The sequence below is a fragment of the Ochlerotatus camptorhynchus genome, unplaced genomic scaffold (genome assembly GCF_037179485.1).
Source record: "Ochlerotatus camptorhynchus isolate MF236.1 unplaced genomic scaffold, CSIRO-AGI_Acam_v1.1 ptg000261l, whole genome shotgun sequence".
Lineage (NCBI taxonomy): Eukaryota > Metazoa > Arthropoda > Insecta > Diptera > Culicidae > Ochlerotatus > Ochlerotatus camptorhynchus.
In genome coordinates, this window is record NW_027040751.1 from 1,545,480 (window position 1) to 1,561,569 (window position 16,090).

Consider the following 16,090-nt stretch of genomic DNA (forward strand, 5'->3'; position numbering starts at 1 on the left):
TGGTTAAGATCCATACCTCTCTCGACAAAGTCACGAGTTCAAATATCATCTCCGAACATGTCACGAACGACCCAAAAGTGTAAAAGTGGCTATATTAAAAACAAACTTAACCATTACATTCACTTCAAGAAAATGTCCGGAGCTTTCCAAGAATCTCAACAAACTCCAGAAAACTTCAGGTAAATTCAAAGAGCTTTTAGAGAGGTTAGAAAGCATCGGGTATGTTCAGAGAACTTCAAGAGCTGTTCCATGATCATCCGAATATTGTAGGAGCTTTAGGAAAGGTTCCGAAAACTTCAGGAAAATTTTGAGCCCTTCAGAGCCGTTCGATTAACTTTAGCAAAAATAGAGGACTTTTACAGATGTTCCAAAACAAAACCCAGAACACTTCGAAGAAGTTGGGAGTCATATGAGCATCATAAAAAATCCGGGAACTTTTATGATGTTTCGGGAACTTCAGAAAAGTTTGGATAACCCTATGATAGTTCCATTTGCATAAGAAAAAATGCGGGAACTTTAACGATGTTGGAAATTCCAAGAATTTAAAGGAAGTTCCGAATATTTCACGGTAGTACTGCGAGAAAGCTTTATGATCATTTAGCGTACGTTCCAATAGCTTCAGCGTACTTCCAGATTTTTATTTCGAGATTGTGATCTTAAGGGAAGTTACGTAACTTTGGGCAGTTCTGAGAACTCAGGGCAGCTCCATGATTATCAGGGAAATTGTGAAAATTGCAGGGGTGTTTGGAGAGCCTCAGGTATTTTTTTTTAAAACTTTATGGCAAATCTATTATATTCAGGAGAACGAGCATCTTATCCAAAAATTGAAGAATATCCAAAGAACATCAGCAAAGAACTTTAGAAAAATGTTTTAAACTTTATAGAGGCTAGAGAAATTCTGGAAGTGTTTTAAGCATCGGGAAGCTCGGATATATTTTGGGCAGTTTAATTAATTTCAGGGCAATTCCTGGAAAATTCCGAAAAATTGAGAGAAGTTCAGAGGAAAGATTAGAGAACTCTAGGTTGGACCTCCCTTAGCTCAGTCGGTAAAGGCACAGCTACAAAGCAAGACCATGCCGGAGGTGGCTGGGTTCGATTCCCGGTCCGGTCTAGGAATTTTTCGGGTTGGAAAATTTCTCGACTTACCTGGGCAATGATTGTACTTGCCACACAATTATACTAATGCAAAAATGGTACAGGCATTGAAAGCTGTGGAAGTACATCTAGAACACTAAGTTGAGAGCACGCAATAAGCTTATATGCCATACGCAATAAGCTTGAAATGCGAAGAAGAAGAAGAAGGGTGGTCCGCTAAAAATGTTTTTATTTTCCTTGATTTGTTTTCCGTCGATAATGTTTTCCGTACTGAGTACCAATGCTACCGACGCCAGGAAGGCAGCTCCCACACCTGGACCCTATCTATCAACCCATCAACTCATGAACCGGGGACCAACGGGTTTACTTCCCTGTAACGGCGTGATCGGAGATGTTATGCCTCAGAAAATTCTGGCAGCGCCGACTGGGATTGAACCCAAGCCTTTTGAGGTGAGAGGCAATCAAGCTTACCACGGCGTCGCAGCACTAAAATTGTAAGAGCTTTAAAAAAAATCTTTGGTTAATCAGGGAACTTCTGTATTAATTTGGGCAATTCAGGGAATATTTGAGAGCTTCATGGTGGTTATATTTGCTTCTCGAAAACTGCAGGAACTTTAAAGTGGTTCCAAGAACTTCAGAGATATCTAGAGAACTTAAGTTAAGTAATGAAATCTTCTGAAAAGTCCAGAGAACTTGACAAAAATTGTGGAAACTTTAAAGAAAACTCAAGAACATTCACTTTAAAGAAAACTCAAGAGGAATTCACGATAGCATCATGAATTGAAAGTAAATTTTAAGCTACGTTCCGAGAATTGTAGGGAAGTCTAGATAACTACTGAAATGTTCAGAAAACTTCAGATTTTTTTTTTGGGAACTTTACAGAAGTCTTGATTTTAAGAAGTTCGAGATTTTCTGAGAAGTTACAAATTTTTACGACAGTTCCATTTTATTTCAGGGCAGAATCAAGAACTTCAGTTTTGGGAACATAAGGGCAGAGAATTTCCGTAAACTTCAGTGAAATTCCAAGATCATCTGTGAAGGCCTGAATACCTCAGGGAATGTTACAGATTTATTATTACACTCTAAGGCCGTTCGCAATACTGTTGTATTTTATAAGGACTGTTTCAATTTGAAACTAGACCAGAAACGCACCTCTCGCACCTCGAGCACTATTTTGCACCAGATTTGCAACAGCTCGACGATTCTGTTTTATTTCTGAGCTAGTTTGAAACACGAATGGAACTCTGTTTCAAATTTCTTTGGATGTGTTTAAAGATGTTTCGAAGAGCTTCACAAACAAAAAACGGAGAACTTCATAGAGAACAGTAAAGTTTATGGAACTTGATGATTACAAACATCTTTTAGAACTTGCGTTGCGCTGATCGTGTTGCAGTTTGGTTTTTGACAGTTTCAAATTATAGAATTGTCGAGTAGTTTAAAACAATTTTGAAACTCAGCATTGCGAACCGCCTTATTATGCTGTTATTAAAAATTTTGCTCGATTTTTATTTTTTTTTCGATGTAGTCCTCCTGCAGGATGGGTACACAATTTTCAATAGCATCATATTTTCCTTTGATTTTTTTTTGTGAATTTTTGTGTAAAAAAGTGCATTAAATTTGGTTGTAATTTGAGATTACGCGTTCAAAAATAAAGGCAAAAAAATCGCGTTACATGAGAATTGAGTGTAGTACAAGAATTTAAGAAAAAATCAGGAAAATTGCGGAATCTTCAGGGAAGTTCTATGAATATCATGATCCTAAATGGTTTCAAATTGCCAAAATATTTCAAGCAATTCAAATATGCGAGATATGAAGAAATTACCTAACCATCTTCAAAAGCGATGATGGTTTAAGAGATTCATCAAAGTTAAGGGATGATTTACTAACTGAGGCCTTATTTCTACTAAAACAGCTTGCAATATTTGGCAGAGATAATCACGTCAAGTATGTGGGTATCATTTTTTGGACTTTCTTTGTTGACAAAGCCTCTAGATGTTTGATTTCGTCTTTAGGATAGCTAAAAATTTCACCAACGTATATTGTCACATATCGATATTATGTTCCGAAATACTTTAGGCTTGAATTTTCTTAAGAAGATTCCATACGCATTTCTACTGTCTCCCTATGACGAACGTTATTTATGCGCTGATCCAACCTGAGAACCTTGGAAAACTAGTAGACGTAATTAATCGGCTCTAGCTAGCTATTCTTCTTCTTGGCTTTTGACGATTCTTATGCGAGAATTTTGCGGACTCTTAACATATCTGTAAGACTTCTACAGAAATTTGGTGAGAGCTTTCTAAGCATGCCAGCCAATGCATGAATTTGTATATTGTGTAGCAGATACTATATGCTCAAGCAAGTTGTGAAATTTCCAACCCGAACAGCTCTTAAGATTGGACCGTGAATTGAACTCACTGCTACTGGCTTGGTCATACTATGCCTTAACTCACTAGACTATCTGAGGCTCCTAACCAGCTTTACACTATACTTATGACGGGTAGTAAATCAATTTCATTACACGTGTCCAAAGCACTGTGCTTTAAATTCCCACCGCAGACAATTGAGCGCGCGACTATCATCTTAGTTGGATGGATTAAAAATTACAACCTGCGTAAACAAGAGGTTATACCATTCAAATTAACACCCTAACGACTCTATAGATATGCTCGACCATCTCTTATCGGCTTCGGCGCGTGCCAGCAGCTGTGAGACAATAGAATCATTACTCCTACCTAGATCAACTGAGAATATTTAAACATGACGGCGCTCGTCACATCGCAAACGTTTATTGTAAGAACATATTAACCATGGTAACGGATAAAACCAAGCTGCTTGCTGCGTTTTCGCTATCACAGCTTCGTCCCATCTGAATGTGGTAGGTAAATTCTAACAAGACCTTGTGGACCGGCATGATCTGAACTAGAGAGGGTGTAGTATAAGAGAGGAATGGACTGGCTGGTTTTGAGCCAAACGAAGTGTCAAAGCCAGAGCCAATCGAGTAGCGCCTATCTTGATTGCATAGTCTGTGTTGCTAGAAATCACCTAGGCATAGGTTGCCAAGGCAGTTTGTTTTGAATCCGCTCCTCTCTTATACTATACCCTCTCTAATCTGGCTCAACTTAGGTGCTGTTCATAAGCTACGAAGACCGTTTTTAAGCTGTTTATTTTATTAATTTAAGTGGACCGTAGACCCCCCTTCTCGCCAAAAGTGTCTACATGGTTTCTTAGTTGGTTTAGATCATACCTGTCCAGAAGGTCATGCAAGGATCAGGGTTGTTGTTAGTCGTTAACGTCTTCAATGGAAATTTGCAGTGAAGACGTTAACGGATGTTCGGCGCAACCCTGGTAAGGATTGACAGTTGTGATAGCGAAAACTTGCAATTAGCATGGTGTTACTGATAGCTGATCATTCTCACAATTTCTTCTAGCAATTAAGGTCTATGTTTTAAGGGTAGAGAGCTACTTCAGTCTAAACACTAATTTATATGATATCGAGTGTGGAAGACCGTGGGAGAATCAATCATACGTTTGGTTTGGTACGATGTGTTGCACAATGGGATTTTTTAAATGAGGCATATAATTCAATATCATTAAATTCGGCTGGATAAGATGGGGTATTTATATATCAAAAGATATCTTTTTATGGGGAATTGAATGACTAGGTGATTGTTAATGAAACGAATCGGTTTTGGGTAATTTGGAGCGAAAATAAGGGATTTTATCCTATAATGGTGCAATAGTAAATTTTACACATTAAATGTCAATGGGAGTAACGAGTGGAGTAATGCGTGGGTTGTGTTTAGTAGGACGTAAATTAGGTCCAAAACTTAAATATTTCAATATATTTAATCGTTCGGAGTTTATCATTCATGTATGTAGCAGAGTTAATGTTCCAAAGTGTCCTTATTATAAGGCTCTTATTTAAATTTCGAAGGAAAGCAATTTTAGCTACTTTTTTAACTAGCAACCAAAATTTTCCATTTGTTAATATGTCTAGACTTTGCATTGTTTTAAGAATAATTGAAGAAAAGGAGGATTTTATCGATAGACCCAATATTTAGATGCATAGGCCAACATTAGAGCCAGTTACTCTATGAGTTAAGTTGTCGATAGACAACTTCTAATTATCTATTCATCAGAACTGTAGCCACCTAATGAACTGTTTATCGTGTTTGAATTAAATAATTTTTCTAAAAACGGATACGCGTGGGGCCACTTTACACATCTGATTAACTGAATAGTTCGATTAAAAATTACAACCTGCAGAAACAAAAGGTAGCACCATCCAAATTATCTACGTATGATCATACATCTGTGCTCGATTTGGTCGCGTGCCAGCAGCTGTGAGAGAATCCCATCATTGTTGCCTAACATGCCATTGCTATCGTTGTTTGTCACAATGCGCCGGAATGTGATAGGTGACCACCACTTCTATCATAACATACAGGAAATCCATATACCATTATAAAACATACCATAATAGTTACACGTACAGCCTTGACTGGTACATCTACCCTATGTGGTGCGAGTATATATATACACTCCCGATCATAAATTTGTTGTCACCCTTTAAAAAGCATGTACATGAGTTTTGCTCATATATCAACCATTTTAGACCGATTTTCGATCTTTCGTGGTTTAATATATGTTACAATTTTGTATTCCTATAATTCTCCTAAAGTCACAACATTTTCCATAATTCACACTGAATATTCATGACTAATATGCTCAGAATTGGGTCGGCCAGCTTTTGAAATGATAGTGACAGTAGAACCCTTATTCTATACCCATCGAGATACGTTTGAGAAAGTTTGGATGATTTTTTTTAGAATTTGCTTCAAATCAATAACATAGCTATTCATTTGTCACTGTTTTATGTTTAGTTGAAATTTTAGTAAAAATAATTTGAGAAATATTATTAGCCATAGCAACGAAGTAATATTACATTTCAAATACTGCAAAGAGATCTAAAGTTGGGCAAAAAATAGCAGAGATATAAACAAAACAACATTCATGGTTTTGTTTTGACGGTGACCACAAACTTTTGAGCGATTACACCATACTTATGGCTGGCCTTGATTGGTCTTTTTGTTCATATCTCTGCCATTATTTGTATAATTTTAGATCTCTTTGCAGTAGTTGAAAGGCATTTAATGTAACTTACTAAGTTTGCATGTGGCTCAACATATTTTCCTATTTTTGTATACTAAAACTTCAACTAAATTTACAACCGCGACAAAAAAACATACTGTGGGGCAGAGATGCCAGATTTACAGACATGTCTGTGAATTTACAGACTTTTATTTTTTTCAGCAGGTTGTTTTGCTCGAACATGACTTTTACTGACATTTAAAATTTCGCATCTGTTTCATAAAAACCCTCCCCCCCCGTCACACGCAATACTTCTACTTATTTTATACAGCTCAAATTACAGACATTTTTGAAATTCACAGACATTTTTCGCCGACTTCTGAAAAAAAAAAAGTTTGGCATCTCTGCTGTGGGGTGAACTTTTGATTGATGACTTGAATAACTATTTTCTTGATTTATAGTATTTTCTAAATTTTCAACCCATCTTTCACAATCATATCTTGATGGTTAAAGAATAAGGGTTCTACTACCACTTTCATTTCAAAATTTGATCGACCTAGTTCTCAGAAAATTAGTCACGAATATTCTGTGCGAGTTTTGGAAAATGTTATTACTTTAGGAGATGTTTTAGTGTACAAACATTATAACATATAATAAACCACCTACCTGTGAACTAAATCCCAGTCGATACCTTTCAAATGACCTATAAAGATCGAGATCTGTCGTAAAATGGCAGATATATGAGGAAAAAACTTTACCTGTTTTTTTTAAGGGTGCCCCAAATTTATGATCGGGAGTGTATATGGAATGAACAAAATAATCGAGACAGGATTTGTTGTCTATCTTTAAAATGCTACAAAGGCTGACTAAAAGAAGATTGGTACGCCCCTCGCGCGCTTCTAGCACGCCTCTAGTGTTAATCGAAAGTCTTTAACAGTGGTTTGTTTACACTTCTATAGAGAACAACTGGTGCAAGTTTGATCAAAGTAGTCGATCGCGTTCAGAAATAACGTCAAATGGAACTCGAAAGAAGAACAAATATTGTGCAGATGCCGAAAATAGCTTGTCGAGTGCTCAAAACCAACAAGGAAACCCTGAGTGTGGAAAGGAATCAGCGGACCTATGAAAACATTGGAGCCAGGGATCGTCAGCTGCGCAGCAAGGTTTTCAGGTACGTTAAAGCCAACCCTGGTCTTTCGATCCAAGATGTGGTCAGAAGGTACAACACCAACTTTCAAACTTCCTTGCCGTACAAAGTCAGTAAACATCAGAACCGGAAAATGAAGCAGAATTCCGTGGCCAAAAAGTGGGCAAGGCTCTTGTTCGACTGTGTTTTGACGAAACACAAAGGCTGCACTTTGATCGATGACGAAACATACGTCAAACTCGATTTTAAGCAGCTTCCCAGTCAAAAGCTAGTCGTGATACTGGACGTGGGGATTGGCCGGTAAGATTCAAGTTCGTGTTTTCCGACAAGTTCACGAAGAAGGCCATGATTCTTCTTCTTCTTCCTCGCATTTCAAGCTTATTGCTTATGGCATATTAGCTTATTGCGTGCTTTCAACTTAGTGTTTTAGATGCACTTCCACAGTTATTAATTGAGAGCTTTCGATGCCTGTACCATTTTTGTATTAGTATAATTGTGTGGCAAGTACAACATCATACTCTATGCTCAGGGAAGTCGAGAAATTTTCCAACCCGAAAAATTCCTAGACCGGACCGGGAAATTGAACCCAGCCACCTCCAGCATGGTCTTGCTTTGTAGCTGTGCCTTTACCGACTGAGCTAAGGGAAGGCCATGATTTGGCAAGCTATTTGCAGTTGTGCCTGAAAATGTAACCATTCGTCACATCCTCGACGATGACATCCCAAGTTTACATCGAAGAATGCCTGAAAAAGCGAGTATTGCCGTTCATCCGCAAGCATAGGGGCAAAGTCATGTTTTGGCCTGATTTGGCCAGCTGCCACTACTCCAAGGTGGTTCTGGAGTGGTATGCTGCCAACAAGATCGATTTTGACCTCAATCTAATGAATTCTTATAATTACTCGGAATTTGAACCAATCGAAAAATACTGGGAAATTTCAAAGCAGTGACTTCAGTGTTCACTCGGCTGTCGACAAAAGCAGACCACTCTCGATGTGTGCTACGCGATCGTCTGTTTACTCGGCAGCAACCATTGTGTGGTCCTCCTCATTGTTCTTCATCAGCAGTTCTTTCGGTCGATGCGTCGTCGACTTTGGAAAGCAACCGTTTCGTGATGAGTGTGTGAGTGCTGACCACGTTTTGCGTCCATTGCTGCAATGGACGCGCTCTGACCCTCGTTGGCGTACAACAATTTGCCATACAATGAAACTACTGGAAGCGGCTCCAGTTCTGATGGAGGAGGCTTTTTGGATAGCGGAAGATAAAGTGTTTATTGTGTTGTACCTTTTGACTATAGCTTTAAGATGTATTGTATAGTGACCATGAATCCTCGGCTCTGTTAAGTTAATTCGGTTGAGCCTTATCAAATAAATTAATATACAAAAAAAAAAAAAAAAAGCAGTGACTTCGATGAAGCGGCAGGGCAGTCAAGGACATCCAGAAAATGCGGGCAAAATTGAAAAAATGCGCTGATTACTCCATCAAGAGGAAGGTTTGAGATTTCGTTTGAACTGGAAAAATGTAACCATCTAATGCTGTAACTTTGAAGTTTTGATAAAACTGATTGAATCTCGAATAACAGGTCTTTTTGTGCATACCAATTCACTCTTATTCAGCCTTTAGCTCCGTGAATAGGGAAAGTGTACCAGTTATAGCATTACTAAAAATTTGCTCCGGTTTTGGCATGTACCAATCATGCCTATGTGATTTAAATGGGTAGGGCCATAAACTGGTACTATTGCATATTTGAGATTGCACCATAACTAGTGCATATGCCATAACTGGCTCACTTACCTTTTGATCGGCTGAGTATGTATAACAGGCTATCGCAGGGGCTGTGTCAAATATTTGCTCCCTTTGTATACATTTCGAGAAATTTTTGGCACCGGTTTTGAAAATATGATTCCGAGATAATCGCGTTTAAAGTTTCAAGTTACATAACTTTCACAATTTTCATCGGATCAACTTGATCTTTTGAGGAAATATTCTTGACTTTATATACTTTTTTTTACGATTTTTTTGAAAGTTTGCAGGTAGGCGTAGCCCCTTAAGCTAGATTAATAGAATCTGTATGAAGTTTGGGCAATTTTAGTATATCCTTTTCGGGTAAGCCACAAGTATTCGGTTCAACTCTTACTAGACATATAAATAAGTGAATTTTGTTACAAACAATGAACAATGTATTATCGGCTCCGTAAAGCTAACGTGATTGAGCCTTCCAAATAAATGAACTAGATAAAAAAAGTAAAGGGTTGTGTCCTAGACACGACCGCAGTATGACGTAGAACCACACAAAATTGTTGTTTTTCATGCATTTTTGACTATTATACTTTATCTTAAAATTTTCAAGTATTTCAATGTTTCGGTTATGGTTGATTCAAAACAATTTACACATTTTCTTTACAAATATCCATGTGAAATTCCACATGATTTTCATTTGACCACACATAAACAGAATCCACTCAGAAGTACACATGAAATTTACACGCAAATGAATAGTATGTGTGGTCACTAGACTGATGCAAAATTTGAAATTTTCGCTCCACAGTGCTCAAACGGTGCCAAATCGGGTCCTGATTAGCCTCCAAAAGAGAAAACTCATTTTATAAGAAACTGACTTGGCACAAACCATTTGAAGTTTACATGGAAATTACTATGGGAAAACAAAACTTTTTGTTCATTGTCTTCTTGCCTTTTTACACATTGTACTGTTAACACATTCTATTGCTATTCTTATGGGAATTTTTATCAGCTACAACTTTGCAGAAGATCATTTTTCATCCAAACGTCAAATTAAATAGTTATTAATTTTTTAAGAGATTGATAATCTTATGGCAAGATTAAGCAACTGTATTGTGGGCAACACTGTATTCTGCAGTGTGACATAGTAGCCATGATTTTTGTCCTCTATTCTACGCGCCATAAACACCAATGTTGCCTGCTGAACAGTTGATTGAGCATAATCATAAGACATCAGGGACTTGAATCATTAATAATTTTTGTTCCTTACGTTTGATCGAAAAGTGGTTTTCAACAAGTTCAGCTATCATTTTCTAAAGTAGAGTGAACTGGTGAATTTTGAGATAGATATAAACTGAAATTATGGTTTCTCCATAGTAATTCCCATATAAACTTCAAATGGTTTGTGCCAAGTCAGTTTCTCACTAAATGAGTTCAAATTTTGGGAGGCTTATCAGGGCCCAATTTGGAACCATTTGAGCACTGTGGAGCGAAAATTTCAAATTTTGCATCAGTCTAGTGGTCACGCATGGTTTTTAAATGTACATATTTTAAGTAGGGGAATTTACGTATTCTCGGCAACCTAAGCAGCGACCTTCTTTCTATAGCCTTTTTCTCTGAGGAACGCACACATATGCAGTATTGGTTTGTTTACAATCTTTTGCTGCCAGCTGCTCTAACAATTTCAGTCGAAAGAATTGTCAAAAACTGTTTTGAAACGCTTTTAAAAAGCTCCAATCTTCTCTAGTGAGAGCGAGTATTGTCGGCAACCGTTCCATTTGAACTGCATGTAAATCTGCTGTTCTATTATCGGCAACTCGAAATCAGCTACAATTTGTAGTGTGTGTGTTTCATTTCAAGAAAACCTTGCTAGATTGCTTTTTCCCAGTGGTAAAAATATAGTCAAATTGAAGCTGAAAGCATAAAGAATCGTTTGCATGCATTCAGCGAAGTGTTTTCGTAAGAAAATCCAGTGAAAATAGTGTTTCAATTTGGGTTGCCGAAAATAGTCTTGCAAGCCGAAGGCGTCATTTCCCCTATGTGGCTGACACATAGATATTGTTTTGTTAGGAGCGGTATTTGAGGGGTGGGGGGGGGGGTTAGGAAAGGTTGTTGAGGGGTGGGGAGGGGGTTGGTTAGGAAAGGTTGTTGATGAGTGGGGGAGGGGTTAGGAAAGGTTGTTGATGAGTGGTGGTGGGGGGTTAGGAGAGGTCGTTGAGGGAGGGGAGAGATTGTTGTGAAGGGGGGAGGGGAAGAGATTGTTGTGAAGGGGGGAGAGGGAGAGATTGTTGTGAAGGGGGAGAGGGAGAGGTTGTTGTGAAAGGGGGAGGGGGTTTCATCATTATTGTGGTCACGCCGTGATCCACCTTAAGTCGCTGATTTGGTCCTGCTTACTGCAGGACCAAGCGCCACGCCGTCCGAAGCGACAATGAGCAAAAGCATGACAGCAGCGCTGTTTTATATCTTTTCAGGTTCAGAACCTGATAGGATTTCCCGCAGTTTTTTATGAATGGGGCGGAGCAGAAAGTTTCTTTTGTGCAGAATATGTAAAATAGGATGGACTTTGGATGTTAATATAATTGCATATATAGAGGCACCAGATATGTTTTACCGTCAGTTGTGTGTAATTCACCAACTGAATGTCATCATTCATCACCAACTGAATGTCATCTGCTTACTTCAGGACCAAGCGCCACGCCGTCCGAAGCGTTAATGAGCAGTGGCATGAGACCAGCGCTGATTTATATCTTTTCAGATTCAAGCAGAATGATGTGCAACCAAGTGGTATTCGTTTATGATGACTGGGTTTGCGAAAAAGGCTTATTTCATGAAAACAGTGATAAAATTATCATTTGTACATTTTCAAAAGTTTAATTACAGAAAAATTGGAAAAATATTTATTTCAACAGGTTCGTAATGTAATATCCTATCGATTGGCGTATTTGGATTTTAATTTCATCTATAAATGACAAAGTTACAAGCGTTCAAAACCTAACACTCCTTCACCACACATATTTTTTGACTTGCACCCCAGTATAGTCGACAAATACGTAGTTCTACGTCAAAAAATAAACGAACTAGATAAAAAAAAAAATTGAAAACTTTTAAACAATGTCCTGAGGATTTCAGAGAAATCATTGATCATCTGTAGGTTTTTGAAGTAATTTCTGATCATACTGGAACCATGAGTGAATATCTGAGAAACGCTTTTTCAACTCCTGGACAGGGTTGCTTCCACTCACTTGCTATAAAAAAATATTTTTCGGAATTATGCAATCATTAGATGTTATAATGATATGTTGTACTAGTAAGTAACAAGAAGCGGGGGTAAAGTATGTGTTTGACTCATAAAACCTGTCAATTTTGCTTTCAGAGCGTCACAATCAGCGATCATATGATTCGTGAGCGTTCACTCAGAGTGAGCGCTCACGAGTCGTAAAATCGCTGATTGTGACGCACTGAAAGCAATATTGACAGATTTTATGTGTCAAACATATACTTCATGACCTCTTCTTGTAACTTACAAGTACTAATTAGCATTATACTATTTCATGATTTCATAATTCCGAAAAACATTTTTTTATAGCAAGTGAGTGGAAGTAACCCTGCTCCTGGACAGTTGAAGAACTTCGGAATAAAATCTTTTTTTTCTTGATTTGTTTTCCGTCGATCTTGTTTTCCGCGCTGAGCACCAATGCTACCGACGAATGGGAGGCAGCTCCCACACCTGGCCCCAACCTATCGACCCATCAACGCATGAACCGGGACCAACGGCTTTACTTCCCGTGATTTGAGATGTTATGCCTCAGAACATTCTGGCGGCGCCGACTGGGATTGAATCCAGGCCTGCTGGGGTGAGAGAAAATCACGCTTACCAGTACACCACTGGCGCCGCTTAGAGAATAAAATTTGATCGATATGAAGACTTGAACAAAAAATCATGAAATAAACTTCGGCAAAAATCTTTCCAGAACTCTAGAAAAGTTCTTTCCACAACTTGAGGCAAGTTTTCCCTCAAATCTGAAAGGATGCTCTTCCCAGAATTTTTGAAATGCTAATACCAGAAGTCCAGGGAAATTCTTCTCTGAACTTTATGGATGTTCTTCCCAGAATATGAAGGAAGTTCTTGACTTAACTTCAGCAAAGCTCCAACCAACACTTCAAAGAAGTTCTTCCCAGTACTTTAGGCATGTACTTTTTTTTTCCCTTTGATGTGTTTTCCGTCGATCTTGTTTTCCGTGCTGAGCACCAATGCTACCGACGCCAGGGAGGCAGCACCCACACCTGGACCCTACCTATCGACCCATCAACTCATGAACCGGGGACCAACGGCTTTACTTCCCTACCGAAGGAAGGCGTGATCAGAGATGTTATGTCTCAGAACATCCCGGCGGCGCCGACTGGGATTGAACCCAGGCCTGCTGGGGTGAAAGGTAATAACGCTTACCACTACACCACCGGCGCCGCTGGGGGGGCATGTACTTATCAAAACTTCAAAAAAGTCCTTCGCAAAACTACAGAAAAGTTCTTCCTAGAAGTCCATGCATGTTTTATTCAGAACTTGAGCTATGTTCTACCTAAAACTTCTATCGACAAGTTGAAATATGTTCATCCAGAACTGCAAAAAGTTCTTCTCAGAAATTCAGAAATGCTCTTCCTAGAGCTTCTGGTAAGTTCTTTCCAGAACTTCAGTAAAGTTCGTCAAAAAATTTCAGGGAAGATTTTCCATGAACTTTAGGAACGTTCTTTCCAAAACTATAGAAAAATTCTTCAAAGAGATTTTCGGAAGTTCTTTTTTTTCAAAAAATTAAGAAAAAATCTTCGTAGTTCTTTCTAGAACTTAAGAAAAGTTTTTGACAGAGCTCCAGTGAACTTTTCGGCCTGTAGCTGCTTCACTCAAACTATGCCTTGCAACATCATTTTGAGATTTTTATGTTTTATTTAGAAATGGGGTCTTGTTTTTGGTCTCCCAAAAAAATCAGCAGTGAGTTGTTTAATTTTGCTCGACTATGTGATTAATTCTATTAATCCTTGGGAAATTTATACTCACAATTCGATTCCCTTGAATTTTCGTGAACCCTGAAATCTTCTTCACAATCGTCATGGAATTTTCCACAAAATTTCTAAACAATTCTACTCTGAACTCACACAATTGCCTTCGAGTTCTACTCGAACTCTTATATACTTGCTGTCGGAAGGTACAGCATAAAACCGGCTCAGAAAGAAGGAGGAATAAATTTTCCCATGAAAATATATTCCTTTATGAGTTTAAACCACGTTAAAAAAAATATTGTATTACTTCATGCGTGAAGTTAATGATTTACATAGTTGGAGATGCTTAACGTCAAATATCAGACTTAAAGTGGTCATTTTATATCACAGTACACACTGGGCCAAAAATATAATCTAGCGGAGCAAAATTAATAACTCCGAAACGAAGAATTTCCACCACTTGGTGTCTTCCGCAAAGTTTCTCATCATTATAAGAACCATCTATTGACATAAATAAATAGTTCAAAACTCTTCCGCAAAGATGGCGCCACAATCTAACTTCCTTCTCTGACGATTTGGAGACTTTATGTCTTCGACAAAGTTGTTTGCCTTGAAAAAATAAACAACTCTTTTGAAGACGTAAAATTTCCACAGCCTACTGGTTCCGAGTTATATGGAGTTAAAGAAAAAAAATGTCGAAAATATGCTTTTTTCTTTCCGTTTCGGTTTTTTTGCTGACAACCATATAATTTTATATTTTTCTCTTACACAAATGCATTAAATAAATAGCTTTTGTGAAGAAGAATACTGATTTAAGCTTCAAATTTGAAAGATATTGTTGAAAAACCGAAAAAAAAACAACAATGTTTGAACTTTAATATCTCCCAAAGCGCAAAAAATCGCAACCTGACATTTTCAGCAAAAATTAAGCAATACTCGATAAACAAAATATCAAAATTTGAGAGAGGTATATTTTGGTGTTTTTGAGATTTCATCATTTTAGTGGAGCATGTATTTTTTTCTATAACTTTTTTTAATGCATTAAAATGGCGTTTTGAAAACTTAACGACAAAGGCAAAGTTGTTTATCTTGATAAAATAAACAACTCTTCTCAAGAAGTCAAACCTCCACAGCCTACTGTTTTTTGCATGAAAAAAAGTTATAGAAAAAAATACATGCTCCACTAAAATTATGAAATTTCAAAAACACCAAAATATACCTCTCTCAAATTTTGATATTTTGTTTATCGAGTATTGCTTAATTTTTGCTGAAAATGTCAGGTTGCGATTTTTTGCGCTTTGGGAGATATTAAAGGTCAAAATTCAGTGCCGAACAAACTTCGAAATAAGTGGGGAACTAAGGGAATGATAACGTTATATAATTTCCAAGGAGGTGGTCGAGAAACTGTGTTAACATGTGATAGAGGGGGAGGGGGGAAGATTAATTTTGAGCTGAATTTACGTGACATAATTAATAAACGCTTCCTATTTGATGATGCCTGATTTTTTTTCTTGAAACATGCTTTAAAACTTCCACCACTGTATGACAGATTTTCCCTTCTGAAATTCTTCCTTTCCTTCGAGAAATGTTAATTTGTTGTTTAAGAAGGATGGAAATGAATTTTAGATGTGGTATAAATTGCAATTTGATGATTTAACCCAGGATATATGGGTTTATTAAAGGCTGTTTAATGCCTTGTTCTGGATATAGTGTTATAACATGTTAGAAGGCTACCTTGATGACTTTATTCATGTTGTTATTTATTTTAACATGTTGTTGCTCTGTAGTTGGAACAAAGCATAAGGATATTTGTTTTGAGTGGTATATTTAATTGATGTCCCCTTGTTCAAGTCTTGGCGTTTTGTTAATTTTTTCAATTAGTTAAATAAAATTCTTTGGAGTGTGATTGTTAGGGTGGGTAAAATTTGTATGGTGAATCACAACCGTCTGTTCACCACTGCTCTTCCAATGTGTATTGAGGACTCCTAGAAGGGAGCCAAATTTTAACAAACTTGGTTGATCTGG

General features: G+C 37.6%; 1 protein-coding gene across 1 annotated transcript in view; it reads right to left on the reverse strand.

Moving 5' to 3' along the window:
- The window catches only part of LOC135705187 (uncharacterized), a 351,007-nt gene that overhangs the window by 119,162 nt on the left and 215,755 nt on the right, over positions 1-16,090 (reverse strand). The window lies entirely within an intron of this gene.